The sequence below is a fragment of the Megalobrama amblycephala genome, linkage group LG7, assembly GCF_018812025.1.
Source record: "Megalobrama amblycephala isolate DHTTF-2021 linkage group LG7, ASM1881202v1, whole genome shotgun sequence".
Classification (NCBI taxonomy): Eukaryota; Metazoa; Chordata; class Actinopteri; order Cypriniformes; family Xenocyprididae; genus Megalobrama; species Megalobrama amblycephala.
This window is the reverse complement of record NC_063050.1, coordinates 32698001-32712720: the sequence shown is the minus strand read 5'-3', so window position 1 is coordinate 32712720 and position 14720 is coordinate 32698001. Positions and strand designations below refer to the sequence as shown.

At 34.9% G+C, this 14720-nt stretch overlaps 1 protein-coding gene across 1 annotated transcript in view; it reads left to right on the top strand.

The window, feature by feature from the left end:
- Positions 1 to 4255: 4255 nt before the first annotated feature.
- Positions 4256 to 14720, top strand: part of igf2bp2b (insulin-like growth factor 2 mRNA binding protein 2b) — a 43883-nt gene continuing 33418 nt past the window's right edge. The window contains 1 exon segment of the mRNA XM_048197111.1: positions 4256 to 4310. The gene's annotated coding sequence lies outside the window, so the exon portion shown is untranslated.

Sequence of the window (14720 nt, the reverse complement as noted above, 5' to 3'; positions counted from 1 at the left end):
GGATAATGTCAACTAATAGCAGTTTAGGCACTGTTGTAGCAAACTCACATTCAGTCTGGCTCGTTCTGGTATGTTATGCCCAGTTTTCACGATTCTTTCAATTCCAGATATTCTGTCTTAACCCTGTAATGCCTGACATATGAAATAACAATCATAAAAATCTATTTTAGGTTTATTGAACCTTTAGTCAAACTAAAGAAAGTTTATTTTTGAGTATCATTTGATTTTTGGCTCATATAAGAATATGAATACAGAGCAATGTTAAATAATGTTAAACATTATTTAACATTATTTATTTGGCCAAAAATTAAGATGAAATTCTGCTAGATCTTTATAACAGAGAAGCAGACTGCTTACATAAAATGCATATAAATATCAGTTGTCATTCTCCCAATAAAATGGCTTGGTATAATGATATTTAAATCCTTAGTTTCAACATCAAAGCACTTTCGTTTTTTGAGTTTTTTCTGTTGAGCTCTTTCCTTGAGCTCTATCATATTTGATACTTACATTTTAGCATTTTTTCTAAAACATTATATATGGATAATCAGGTAAACCGAAGTTGCTTCATTCCAGTAAGTGTTCATCTTGAAATATTACTAACGATGTAAAATGTATTCTTACGTTTACTTTATAAAAGTCAGTAGCAAAGGGAGATGTGAAGAAGGAGTGGAGAAACAAAAACTGTCTTTAATAAATCCAAAACAGAAAACTCAGAAGATCACGGGAGAATAACTTAACACAACCACATTAACATTGACGATACCAAACAAAGAAACTGAATGAACAGAGTGTTTAAAAACACTGAGATTATTAGATAATTAACTTAACCAGAAACATGTGCATAACTCAGTCAAAAACCATGGAGACAAACTAGCAAAGGGAACACAGGCAAACAGGAACAGAACACAGTGAAAACGAAACCAAAATTAAACACATTATAAAGGGGGGGATGCTTTTATAATTATACTAAAAGACCTTTCACTTACTATAAGATGTTAGAAATGCATGTAATAGATTGTGCACAACAGGTTTTTCAGCAAAGTGTTGTTAGGGTTAAGTTTTTCTTGTTGAATATCCTGTTTAATTTGAAAATTTGCCATAACGTGAAAGTTAAATGGCAGTTGAACGCGATTGTTGTTCTTGTATTGCCAGTATTTGTGATATACCTGGACTCGGAGGACAGTATCTGAGCTTTGTTACACCAGTAGAGGGAGGTATTTAGAGATTCAGAGATTACATGAATAACCCATCTCCATTCATCCTTTCACTGTCTCTTATTTCCATTGCACGCATCCATTAACGGCACATGTGACTGTTTTTAGACATTCTGCATGGTGTTGATAGTCCATCAGGTGTTCACAGTCTCTGTTTCTGTATCCATGTCTCTTTTGCTTTAAACACGCACACACACTCGCATACTCGCATACATTGACTTGATCTCATTCAATGCCTTTGCCCCATACCTAGGCTGAGGCAGTGCTGATGACTTGCGGGATGGTGCAGGAGTTGCTATGGTAACCCCATAGCTGGAGAGTGTGGAGGTATAGGCAGATCGGTTGGGCTTTTGTTATGGATGGAGTGTGTGAGTGGAGTCTAGAGCAACACAATAGCCCACTGAGACCAGCTCACAGGAGAGGGAATTTACTGGGAAAATTGTGATCTATAAGTACTGTGAGAAAGGTTGGGAAGCAGAAATAAAGACGTGCTATGAAAGTGAAGAGAGGAACACTCCCTGTTTGCTTATGGGTGTCGGCTGATCAACAGGTTAGGTAGCATGTTTAAAGCACACATAGAAGAGTTGATTAATAAGCTTTATACAAAAGAAATAACCTGATCCAGCAAAATGAGTCACAGTGACCCAAATTTCAAAATTGAGTATCAATGGAAAGATGACACAATAAGCTTTAAAATGATATCCTAGTCAAAGTCATACCTTGAATGGTTTTAAAGATATACCCATTTGAATTATGGTCTTTTTCCAATTGAAAACTTGAGAAAATCGCTTTTAAAGTTTTTTGCCTGTTTTTTTGTTGATATCTTTCAAAATCCATTGCATTTAAAGGGATAAACTATTTATTTTACAGCTTAATTTGACCAAAGACATATATATATACAGGGAGTGCAGAATTATTAGGCAAGTTGATTTTCTGATCATATTTTTTTCCAAAGCACATTTTACCAATTCCAATCCACATCAATCTTAATAACTACTATTAATATTGTTTTTAATCATTTATAAGTGATATATAATTGTTCATGAAGGCTGGAAATGAAAAATGCCTTATATTCAGGTGTGCAGAATTATTAGGCAAGTTTTCTTTTACAGGCAAAATGAGCCAAAAAAGAGATTTAACTCAGACTGAAAAGTCAAAAATTATTAAATACTCATGAGAAGGACGCAATACTAATGCAATACTAGAAATTGCAAAGTTAAAGCATGACCAAGGGACAGCAAAATGCTCATTGGGTCAGCGGGGTCAGACAAAAACAGGTGGAAAAGAAAAGACACATGTTAACTGCAAAATAATTAAGAATTATGTGTGAAACCATCAGGAACCCTTTAGTCTCCAGCGCCACCATTTTCCAGAGCTGCAACCTACCTGGAGTCTCCAGAAGTGCAAGGTCTCAGGATCTCAGAGACTTAGGTTAGCTAAAGAATCCTAAAAAATGACCCGCACTTGATAAGAATCACAAGCTGAAGTGTTATAAAATACATGAAGACTGGGTTTTTATAGGCCTTATAAACAGACAGCTTGAGAATGACTCCTGAAGGACCAGCACCACATCCTCTTGTACCACTGTTTGAAGAATTTATCCAGAATCTGGCAGTAAGGTGTTTGAGTTCACTTTTAGTCCATCTCTTATCCTGAAATGTCTGTCTTGCAGAGATGGACTAAAAATGATCTTCCAAAACTTACTGCCAGATTCTGGAAGATAAATTCTTCAAACAGTGGTACAAGAGGATGTGGTGCTGGTCCTTCAGGAGTCACTCTCAAGCTGTCTGTTTATAAGGCCTATAAAAACCCAGTCTTCATGTATTTTATAACACTTCAGCTTGTGATTCTTATCAAGTGCGGGTCATTTTTTAGGATTCTTTAGCTAACCTAAGTCTCTGAGATCCTGAGACCTTGCACTTCTGGAGACTCCAGGTAGGTTGCAGCTCTGGAAAATGGTGGCGCTGGAGACTAAAGGGTTCCTGATGGTTTCACACATAATTCTTAATTATTTTGCAGTTAACATGTGTCTTTTCTTTTCCACCTGTTTTTGTCTGACCCCGCTGACCCAATGAGCATTTTGCTGTCCCTTGGTCATGCTTTAACTTTGCAATTTCTAGTATTGCATTAGTATTGCGTCCTTCTCATGAGTATTTAATAATTTTTGACTTTTCAGTCTGAGTTAAATCTCTTTTTTGGCTCATTTTGCCTGTAAAAGAAAACTTGCCTAATAATTCTGCACACCTGAATATAAGGCATTTTTCATTTCCAGCCTTCATGAACAATTATATATCACTTATAAATGATTAAAAACAATATTAATAGTAGTTATTAAGATTGATGTGGATTGGAATTGGTAAAATGTGCTTGGAAAAAAAAATATGATCAGAAAATCAACTTGCCTAATAATTCTGCACTCCCTGTATATATATATATATATATATATATATATATATATAAATGCTATTAAACCAGGCTGAAGCTCAAATTATTTTAAAGTATTTATTTGAATTAATTAATTAATTCATGGCCAAAGGAGTTTCTTTAAAAGGCTCGCGGGAAATGATGACGCTCGTGACGACACATTGATGTCCTAAGACATGAAACGATCAGTTTGTGCAAGAAAAAACAAACAGTATTTATATCATTTTTTAACTCTAAAACACCACAATCTCCAACTATATTCAGCACTCGGTTAGTGAGGTCTGATCGCGCTCTGACATCGGCAGTGATGTCTAGCACTCATTGAAGTATAAGCGCGAGGCATCACTGCCGTTGTCAGAGCGCGATCAGACCTTACTAACCAAGTGCTTAACGCAGTTGGACATTGTGGTGTTTTAGAGGTAAAAAATGATATAAATACTGTTCGGTTTCTTGCACAAACCGATTGTTTCGTGTCTTAGGACATCAATGTGTCGCCACGAGCCACAGGGTTTAATTTGGATTTGTCTATGCAAGTTTTTTCAACTCTTATTGATCGAGTTCCCATTCACTCCCATTATTTGACTGACAGACGGCAGCGGTTGCAGTTAAAAATCATCATTTGTGTTCTGCTGAAGAAACAAAGTCACCTACATCTTGGACGCCCTGGGGGTAAGCAGATAAACATCAAATTTTCAGTTTTGGGTGAACTATCCCTTTAAGTGAGGTAAAGCCCGGGGCAATTTTATGCACCTCCACCGGGTGTGTTCTTAAACAGTAACGTTAGAGAAAGACAGTCTTTTCAGCCTGCCACTATAAATCGCTATTTTTCTGTACTTAACAGGCGAATTTTGCCAAGATATTTTCAGAGATGATAGACAAGATGTTATAGAATAACAATTTAATGAAAACCCAAATTTGACAAAAAAAAAAAGACATTTGACCTATTTTTTACTTTACTGAAAACGTTCCATCGCGACATCCGGGTTTTCCCAGATTGCATCACATATATATAAACATTATATTATATATATATATATATATATATATATATATATATATATAAACATTTATTAAGAACTTGTTAATTTATTTTATACTTTAATATAAAATCTTCTTATGGATTTAAAGGGTTAGTTCACCCAAAAATGAAAATTCTGTCATTAATTACTCACGTTCCACACCCATAAGACTGTCGTTCCACACCCATAAGACCTTCGTTCATCTTCAGAACACAAATTAAGATATTTTTGATGAAATACAATGGCTCAGTGAGGCCTCTATAGACAGCAATGCCACCGAACTTCTCAAGATCCAGAAAGGATGATAAAGCTTTGAAGCTTCATGAAGCAGTGAAAAAACATTAAAAATGTAATAACTTATTAATATTTTAACAAAAATAGTGAGATGTTTTATTTTTTCAGAAATTCTGTTGTCTTTTTTCTGCATTCTGTTTTAATGATTGAATTGATTTAATTGTATTTGATTTAATACAAATGCATTATCAGAAACGATGATAAACAAAAGGAATGTATAAAACTAAAGTATTCTAAAGAAATAACTAAAGAAGATGAACGAAGGTCTTACAGATGTGGAACGACATGAGGGTGAGTAATTAATGACAGAATTTTCATTTTTGGGTGAACTAACCCTTTAAGCTTCACAAAACTTCCATTTCCACTTCCATTTGCTGTTCTTATGACATTAAAACACTAAATAATAAATCAGAAATGTCAAACATTAAAATATATTATCAAAATAATATGATTACACACACACACACACACACACACACACACACACATACATACACACACACACTAGGTCAGCTCTTTAGATGCTGAGCTACAGGATATGGATTCACACACACACACACACACACACACATTTGATCAGAGGATGAGGATCAGGTTGTGATGGAGATAATGCTTCTTCAGCCTCTTGTGAATCACGTGATAGTCAGTGATCTGATGGCCAGGTTAGATCTATATTCGATACTGATATTATTAAAACACATGAGTGGACTGTTAATTAGTCTCTAATTGCATCCATTGTGCATACTGACACACAATTAGGTAAATCATCACAGATTTTGTCTGCATAAAACACATATAATGTGTGTGTGCATTTGACAGTGTACGGATGGTGTATGTGCTGGATTGCCTCTTTTAACCCCTTCAGGAGGATTGAAGTGAGCTGAGTATAGGTATTGTGCATATGATTGGGGGTGGTGGTGTAACCACACTTAATAGAGGCCTCGTCTTTGTCTAATAATCCCAGTGGCTCAGATTAAAGGATGACGTGTCTGGTAGAGCGCTACATGGCTCAGACTCTGGCCACGTTGTGTCCTGCTGAGGGATTCCACCATGCATGAATTGCTTGAGTTTGTTTGGATTGACAAAGCAAGAGTTTGGAACACAGAGCGTTGACATCACAAATTGTGGAACTCTTGCTTTTTTCACATTCAAGGAGGAATCTTGGTGTCTGGTTCGGTAGCAATGAATGAGTGGCTGCTCTGGACTGAATCTGTGATTCCTGTAGTGATGAAGATCTAGAACTCAGTGCCGCCTCTTCTGTGGTTCAGAGGCAGTGCTAACTGACTTACAAAAGACAATGAGAGTTGTTGGGTACACACTTCTCTCATATGACAACATTTTCTAAAACGTTTTCGTCCTGTCAGTCTTCATGATCACTGGACCATCAGCGCCAAATTGGATAAAGGTATTATGTATACTACTAGTCAAAGTTTGCAATCATTAAAACGTCTTTTTTGCTCATAAAGGCAGCAGTTTTTGATATACTGTACTTGATATATATTAAAATAACTGTTTGTGTTTTGTATTCTAATATATTTTTAAATGTCACATGATTGTTCAGAAATCCTTCTCATATGCTGATTTGGTGCTCAAGAAACATTTCTTATTATTATCAATGTTGAAAAGAGTTTTTCTGCTTAATATTTTTGTGAAAACCATGAAATTTAGGGGGTAAGTAAGGTTTAAAATTTATTCAACAAGGATTTTTATTCATCATAGAATCCTGAATAAGTTCCAATTCTCACTATAAACTAGTTGCTTGTTAGCATGTATATTTATTAGTACTAGGATATTGGCTGTTTATTAAGCACATATTAATGCCTTATTCTGTATGACCATATTGTACATCCCTTAATCCTACCCAATACCTAAATTTAACCTCTACCTTAATAACTATTAATAAGCAGTAATTAGAAGTTTATTAAGGCAAAATCCGTAGTTAATAGTTTGTTATTAGTGAGAACTGGACCCTAAACTAAAGTGTGACCAAAATATTCCTTGAGCACCAAATAAGAATTTTTGAATTTTTGAAGGATCATGTGACACTGAAGACTGAAAATTCAGCTTTGCCATCACAGATATAAATTACTTTTTTCTTTTTTAAAAAATATTAAAACAGAAAACAGTTCTTTGTAAAAAAAATGTAATAATATTCCACACAGTGTTACTGTATTTTGATCAAATATTTGCAGAGCTTAAGAGACTTCTTTTGGAAAACATAAAAAAATTCTAATGATTCCAAACTTTTGACCGGTAAGAGTGACAATAGTTGTTCTCTTTTTTCACACTGAGTCTAGTGTGTTTTAGAGTTTCTGTCTTCACTGTCTTGTTTTTAATGAGAGGATGCAGGACAGGAGACTCATACATATGCAAATCAGGCATGTTGCATATATTTATGCAGAAAGTATGCCTCTCACATGTTGAAATATGGACGTGAGTTCTCAAACCTCATTTGCATCGCATACATCTTGAGTGTGTTCCAAGTGGGATATAATTGGCAGTGCATCCTTAGGAGAAGAGGCATATGACATTAAAAGTTGTAGCTGAAATTCTAGTGCCCACAAAGTGGGTCTCTGCCCAGTAGCCTGCTACAAAAATGATGTAGAAGGATTTGTTATCTTTGATTTTGTCTTTATCTGCAGAATTATATACCTGTTAGTCCTGACATTTTTATTGGCAGAGTACTGATTTAAAAATCTTTTTTTTTTTTTTTTCTGGCATGCAGGAGGTAGCGGGCAGTGATTAGAGCCTCCGCTATTACTCCTTCCTTCACTTTTGTTTTCTGTGTATCTCTGTGCAGGTCTCACAGGATTTGTTGATGCATTGATGTTTTAGTTTTCCTCTCTGTTACCTGGTCTTATTGATATCTGTCAAATTTCTCCTAAAAACTGCAGAACCCTTCATGCATTATTAACATTGTTTACACAAGTTAAGACTGTGAATCTATACAGACTTTTATATCCACTACCCATATACAGCTACACAGAAATGCATATGATTAATTCACACCAAGGAGACATTTACATTTATGCACTTTGCAGATACTTTTATCCAAAGCAACTTCTGCATTCAAGGTGTACATTTTATCCAGTTCATAACTGTATATTCAAACTAATGAACTTTGCATTGTTATGTGCTATTGTTTGTTCAGAAAATCTTTTATAGATTCTAATTTTTATAGATTATAAGTTTTAAAGGAAACAAGTGATTAAATCAGTGAGTCACCAGACCTTGATTATATTCAGAATGTTGGTGTTAAGAAAATGGCATTTCCTTGGAATTAAGTGTGCTAATATTGGCAAAATGGTATAAAATGTGCATTATTTTTCAATAATTCAGCAGCCCAGAGTCAATTATTACGCTTATACTACTGTTACCACACCTCAAAACATTGTTCAGATTATGTATTTCAAGACATTTGTCAGGTTTTTGTCCTTAAAATCCTCTTGTGTGTCGGATTAATTTCCTACGCATCTAATCCCAAGCCTCTGTTGCTAATTCCAAAACGTCATTTTAGAGCTAGTAACAGAGGCTTCAGTTAGCAGAATAATGCAGTTATTAATGCAGTAAAGAAAGAGCGAAAGAGAGAGAGAGAAAGAGATTAAGCGTATGTGAACTACTTGAGTCTGTGCGTCTCTCGACAGTGTTCGGCAACAGCGCCTCTACTAATAGTGAAACTCAATAGTGAGAAAATAGTGAAACTCAATAGTGAGAAAATTGTGAGAAATGTCATGTAGCTTTTAAGTTGTTAAACTATGTACTCGTAAAATGGTCAGAGCAGTGCTGACAACACATTTCTGTGTGAGTGTGTTTGTACTGTAGGCTGTGTAATGTACTCAATGCATTTGAGCGGGAGAGCAGGAGAAAGAGAGTATGTGCTTTCCGTACATAATAAATGTAATTTTGTGGCAAAAACATGGAAATTATTTGTCATTTTTATCCTGTTGTTTACTATTTTTTTTGCTTGGTTAGTATCATTGTGAGTTTTCGTTCTTTTGCTGTTGTAGGCTTTAAGCACTAATAACTGAAGTCATTTGGCGAAGTGATATGGAACTGTAATGTGGTCAAGACCTGCCTGGAACTTCTTTAGCTGTGCGTTTCCCTGAAAATAATTGCACACCTTAAAACTAGATATGCACCAATCGACTGGCCAGGAATTGGAATCTGACAATTTCCTGTATGATTGGCCCGGATCAGCGACCAGCCGGTCTTTTTCACGTCTTTCCGATTCCGAGCCGATCCGTTTTGTTACCAGTGGGCAGTGGCACAGACAATAACGTCAGCTGCATGTTCTTGCGCTCTTCTCTCCAGTGGCGATGTGACACACTTCTGCCTTCTTTCTCTCACTTGTCTCATTCACTCCGGTTAAATAGTGCTTGTATTGCGCATTATTTTACTCATTCATGCAGGTTTCGCGCTCATACCAAAAGTGCACGCACCACTGATCTATATTGGTGGAGCGCACAAGTCGCTTCTCAGTCTCAAACAGCTTCTGAGTCACAAGTACCAAAATGAGTGGATTACTGCACTTAAACGGTCAAATACACACAAAATTATGCCAAAATACCCATCTTGGTGAGTATTCAGTTAAACACATTCAGTTTTGAAACGTTAAATAGTTGAGAAAGAGAACGAATGTTGTGTAACAGTATATTGGGTCCGTGCATAAACTCTTAAAGTGACAGCAGTCTAATATTCCTGCTGCTGTGTCATGTTAATCAAAGAACAAAAGACAAAGAAAATCCCTTTCTGCTCTTGACTGAATAAGATTTATAACTTTAATTGTAAGCATTAATCTGTATTTTTGCAATGAAGACTATCCAGTGTTATTTTACATTTGATTTCTTTAATTTGTGTAGTATTTCTTACCTGAATAAAAACCTACTTAACCTGAAAAAGTTTCATAGCTCTCTTTATTCTATTGTATTTATTTGTGCTGTTGTTTAAAATTAATTTATTTGTTCTTATTTTATTACTGACATTTTACTTGTGTTTTTTTTTTTTTTTTTTTTTTTTATGAAAATAAAACCTTGCATTGAAGAAAAGTAGATTTTTGTTTATGCTGTCAATTATAGTTCTTAGAAAGAAAATCGGAATCGGCAAAAATCTGTATTGGCAGATCACACTAACGGAAAAATCGGTATCGGTCAAGAAAATTGCAATCGGTGCATCTCTACTTAGAACGTTCATCAATCAGATTTGAGCATTCAACAGCCCCGGAGTATAAAAAAAAAAAAAAAAAAAATGTTTGGTTTGAACGTGCAGCCTCAAGCACTTAAAGTCTAGCACTTAAAGGTGATTTTCTGAAAGTTCATAGGGACATGTCCCCATTATCCCTATATCTATACCTGTGGACGGTTCACACACTGTAAGTAACAAACATCATATTTAGTTGTTGGATTATATATGTTAAACCTATATATGTTAGTGTTTGTTTGGGAAGTATGATAATGAAGTATGATAAAGTTGTGTTTCGCAACATTGTAAATCCAACATTAATCCCTTAGAACATTCAGAATGTTGATGTTTGTTGGGACAGTGTGAACCAGGCTTTAGATAAAAAGAATAGTTCATTTGGAACAATCAATTCATCAATTGTTTCAAACCTGAATGACTTTCTTGGAAACTGTATGTTCCATAGAAGAAAGAAAGTAAGAGTTTAGAAATTGTTTAGTCTACAATATAATAAAGCTGCATGATTAATCATTAAAAAATAGAATGCAATCTCAATTCCTAAATGACTGGCCATGTCTATTAAACTTTTGACAAAATCACACTGGAACATTCCAATCTGCGTTTGCACTGCTGCTGACTTAAGCAGTTAGGCTATCAAAACAGCTTCACAAACAGTCTTTTCAACCACACAGTATCAATATTTCTGTGTTACAAATATTAAAATTATAACGGAAGTACTGTAATCAAAGTTTATACACTGATGTCTACAGAAACGATCAAAATAGAGCAAATCACCTTTTGAAAGTAGCTTGCCGCTTCAAATAACGATTGCATGGATTACATAGTTACACAAGTGACTGTTAAAAAATGTGTTTGTCGTTGAATCATTCATTCAAGAGATTCGTTCAGAAATGCTGATTTATCCAGCAATGAAACAAGTGAGGTATTTATGAGTGAATCATTGAATCATTTATTCAAACTAATTTTTGAAAATAATTCATTCAAATTAACTAAACATTTTAAATCGACTGCAGCAATTAACATTTTGTCAGAACCTCTAGTAAATTACTGTTATGTTATTTTGTTTAGTATCTTGAGAGAACTGTGTTCTCTATTTGAACCAAAAAAATCGTGAAGCTCTACAGCATAATATAATCTAAGAATTTCTATCTAGAAATGAATTGCAACAACTGCTATTTGTAACACCTGCCTCAGCTAGCCGGAAATCCCGCTGTGAAATAGCTAATGCATTGCGGGTACTCACTTTGTCAAGAATGCTAATTAATGCTGTTTACTCTTAAACACTAATTTCTGTTGTAGAGGACATCAGAATGCTAATACACAGAGCACAACTCATAAATAATTGACTGAGCTATGCAGAATGCTAATGGATTAGCCACTGGGGGCAGAGGGATGCTGCTGTTAAAATAGCGCATGTTGAATGTTAATGTGGCAAGCGATGTTCAGGTATACCTCTGGAATGTGAAGAGAGGCAGTGGTTCTATTTCTGGCTCTTTCGTTTCAATAAAGAAACAGCACCAGGGGTTTTAGAATTAAAACCATGTCGACAGTAAATGATGGTTTAAAGGCAATAATGCCAACACACCAATCTGCTTGACACATGCAGGCACTGGTGAAATCTTAAGTGGATCCAGGCATAATTAAGTCATAATACTGTAGTTCTGTTGGAAAAACCTAGTGAGCAGCATCTCTCCCTACTGACTTCTAGGAAAGCATCCTAACCATCATGGAACTTCATAAGTGAGTTTTCTGGAATTCTCTACATAGGCAGAAGCCCCAAACATTAGAATTAAATTTGAAGTTAGCATGTTGCTAAACTAATGGTGCTACATTGTAATTAGCATCAAAATACAGAGCACGCACATCTTTTGGGTCAAATAATAGATATTTTACACTGACTTTTCAGTAGGGCTGGGATGATGCATCGATTCTCGATTGATACAATGAATCTGGATCAATCCCTGATGTTTTCTCTCTCGAATCGATTCTGAGCTTAGTTTTAACAGCAGATGGCGCTCTAGGCTAGTTTTTAACTGCACACTCTCAAAGAAGACTGCTGGACAGTGCTTGTGCGTTCGGCTGAGTCATGTAAGTGGTTAAATATACTTGCACCTCAGCTCAGCTTTAACCTTTTCGAACCTTTTCAACCCTCGTTTCAACCTTTTTGAACTTTATGAATGATTATTTTAGGTTGTGTGTGTAAAGGAACTGGAAGCAGGCAGTGTACGTTTGTTTCTAAAGCACGTATAGTAGTGCCATTTGCTGTTTAAAAACTAAGAATCAATTCGAGAGAGAATCGCGATACACTGGAAAATATCAGAATCGCTCCAGATTCTTTGTATCAAGAATCGAGTTTCGATGTATTGTCCCAGCCCTACTTTTCAGTATAAAATGAAATCTAAGGTTATTTAATAAAGACATTTCTCTCGCTTTGTTTGAAATGTTGAATATCTTTTTTCACCCAGCTCAGTGCAGTGCATTTTGAGACAGGGTTCGACATGATGTTAGAACGCAAGCGTTTCACTAGATGTGTGCGAACTTTAAAATGTATTTAGGAGCATGAGTGCGAATAAAACTTAAATATCTTAAATGGTACAACAGACGTCTTATCATTTTAAGAGGTTTTCAATTTGGTTATGGAAAAACAGTGATGCAAAAAACAGTGAGAGCATGATAAAACAAGCGAAGGAGACACGCTGATTGAAAATGCACATTCACTCTCTGACAGCAGATGGCGCTGATTGAACAGCAGAAATGTAAATGGTGAAACAGAGCTAAACGAATCAAAGTATATTCTCTTGTTATTTTTACGTCTAATTGTATTGACACTCAGTTGAATTATGTTTCTGTTTCACAAAGTATTTGAATTGTTTATACAAGGAAAATTGAGTTGGCATTACTTAAAGGAACACTCCACTTTTTTTTTGAAAATAGGCTCATTTTCCAACTCCCCTAGAGTTAAACAGTTGAGTTGTACCGTTTTCGAATCCATTCAGCCGAAAGAAGAAAATCGCAACTTTTCATTTTCCGTCAATCTTAGTACTCAATGTAACTACAGAAGAGTCAAGTTTTAAATAGGAAAAATATTGAAACTCATTTTTGAGTGAGATGCTATTGGTCTAATCAGATTCAATGAACTATGCTAAGCTATGCTAAAAGTGGTACCGCCAGACCCGAAGATCGGCTGAATGGATTCGAAAACGGTAAAACTCCAAAAGTTGGAAAATGAGCCTATTTTCAAAAAAGTGGAGTGTTCCTTTAAGGGTGCATGTTGAAGACAGGTAAAGTGTATTTGGTCAAACACAAATTAGATTCAAAATACATAGAAGTCTAACAAATAGTTGCCATTCTTTTGAGTAAAACCAAGGTGATAGTTGTATTCTTATTAATGTTAACAAAGAATATTAACTAATGGGACCTTATTGTAAAGTTTTACCTGTTGTTCTTTATAGTTCTTTTGCTCTTTAATCTGTTTGAAGCATTTGTTTGCTTTATACAGTTTTCGTGCATTGTTTTATTGTATATTTAAATGTTCAATAAAAAATATTTTTTTTTATTGTAAGAAAAAAAGTTATTAAACCTGTTTGGATGACAACTCTTTATTCTAACCTAATTTAATATGTGATACCATATAGGCTACCATGAAAAAAGCTTCAGCAATTATCGTTAAATGACAATTTGATACCGTCACATGCCTATATATGTAGTTTAAAGTACGACTATAAATAATTACATAATTATTAATAACAGTTTGAAACAAAAATATTTAAAAACCTTGTGTACTTTTTGTATTCTCCTTATAATGTCTCTTTATATCCCCTTATTAAGCTAAAACACTTTTGAAAAATTTGCATTGTGCCCCTAAAGTTTTTAATACGCTCCTTAATTTTTTTCAACCTCCTTGGGAAAAAAAGTAAGCATTAAGCCCTGCCCTGGGATCTCCTTTTCTGCAAAGGATACATGCAGTGATGCCTTAAAAATGGGCAAAAACAAGTTATCTTTGGAGGCAGCGATATTCAGTTGGCCACCATTTGGAACGCCCTTTGAGTTGGGACTATGTTGCCTTAAAGTCACAATGAAACTGAAGTAGCGACAGATCTTCTACTGTATCGTGACACCCGAGTATAACAGATTAATGAAAAAGAAAATGGGACTTGGTTCTGTCTGTTGGTTGTTGATTGGATTTTGAGATGTGGGTGTTATGATATATTGCTTAAAAATAAGTTAAATAAGTTAAAAATAAATAAATAAACCAGCCAATTTGGATACTAAATTTGAATGTGCCTTTAATGTAGAACTTCAGAAATAAAAATAGAAACAAAAAATCAGAAATAAACCAGAATATCAAAATCAAAATAAATTCAGTCATTGGATGGTTTTCAGTTTTACGAGAGTAAATTATTGTAGTCTCAAGTTAAAGGCTGAGATCAAAAACAGTGAATCTAATCACTAAAAAAAAAACTATATTCTTATATTATATGTGAAGCATTGACTTCATTCCAGCCACAAAACTGAAAACTGCACAATATAGCTTTGGGTGAAGTCAGTACATTCCAACGTTTGTCCCAAA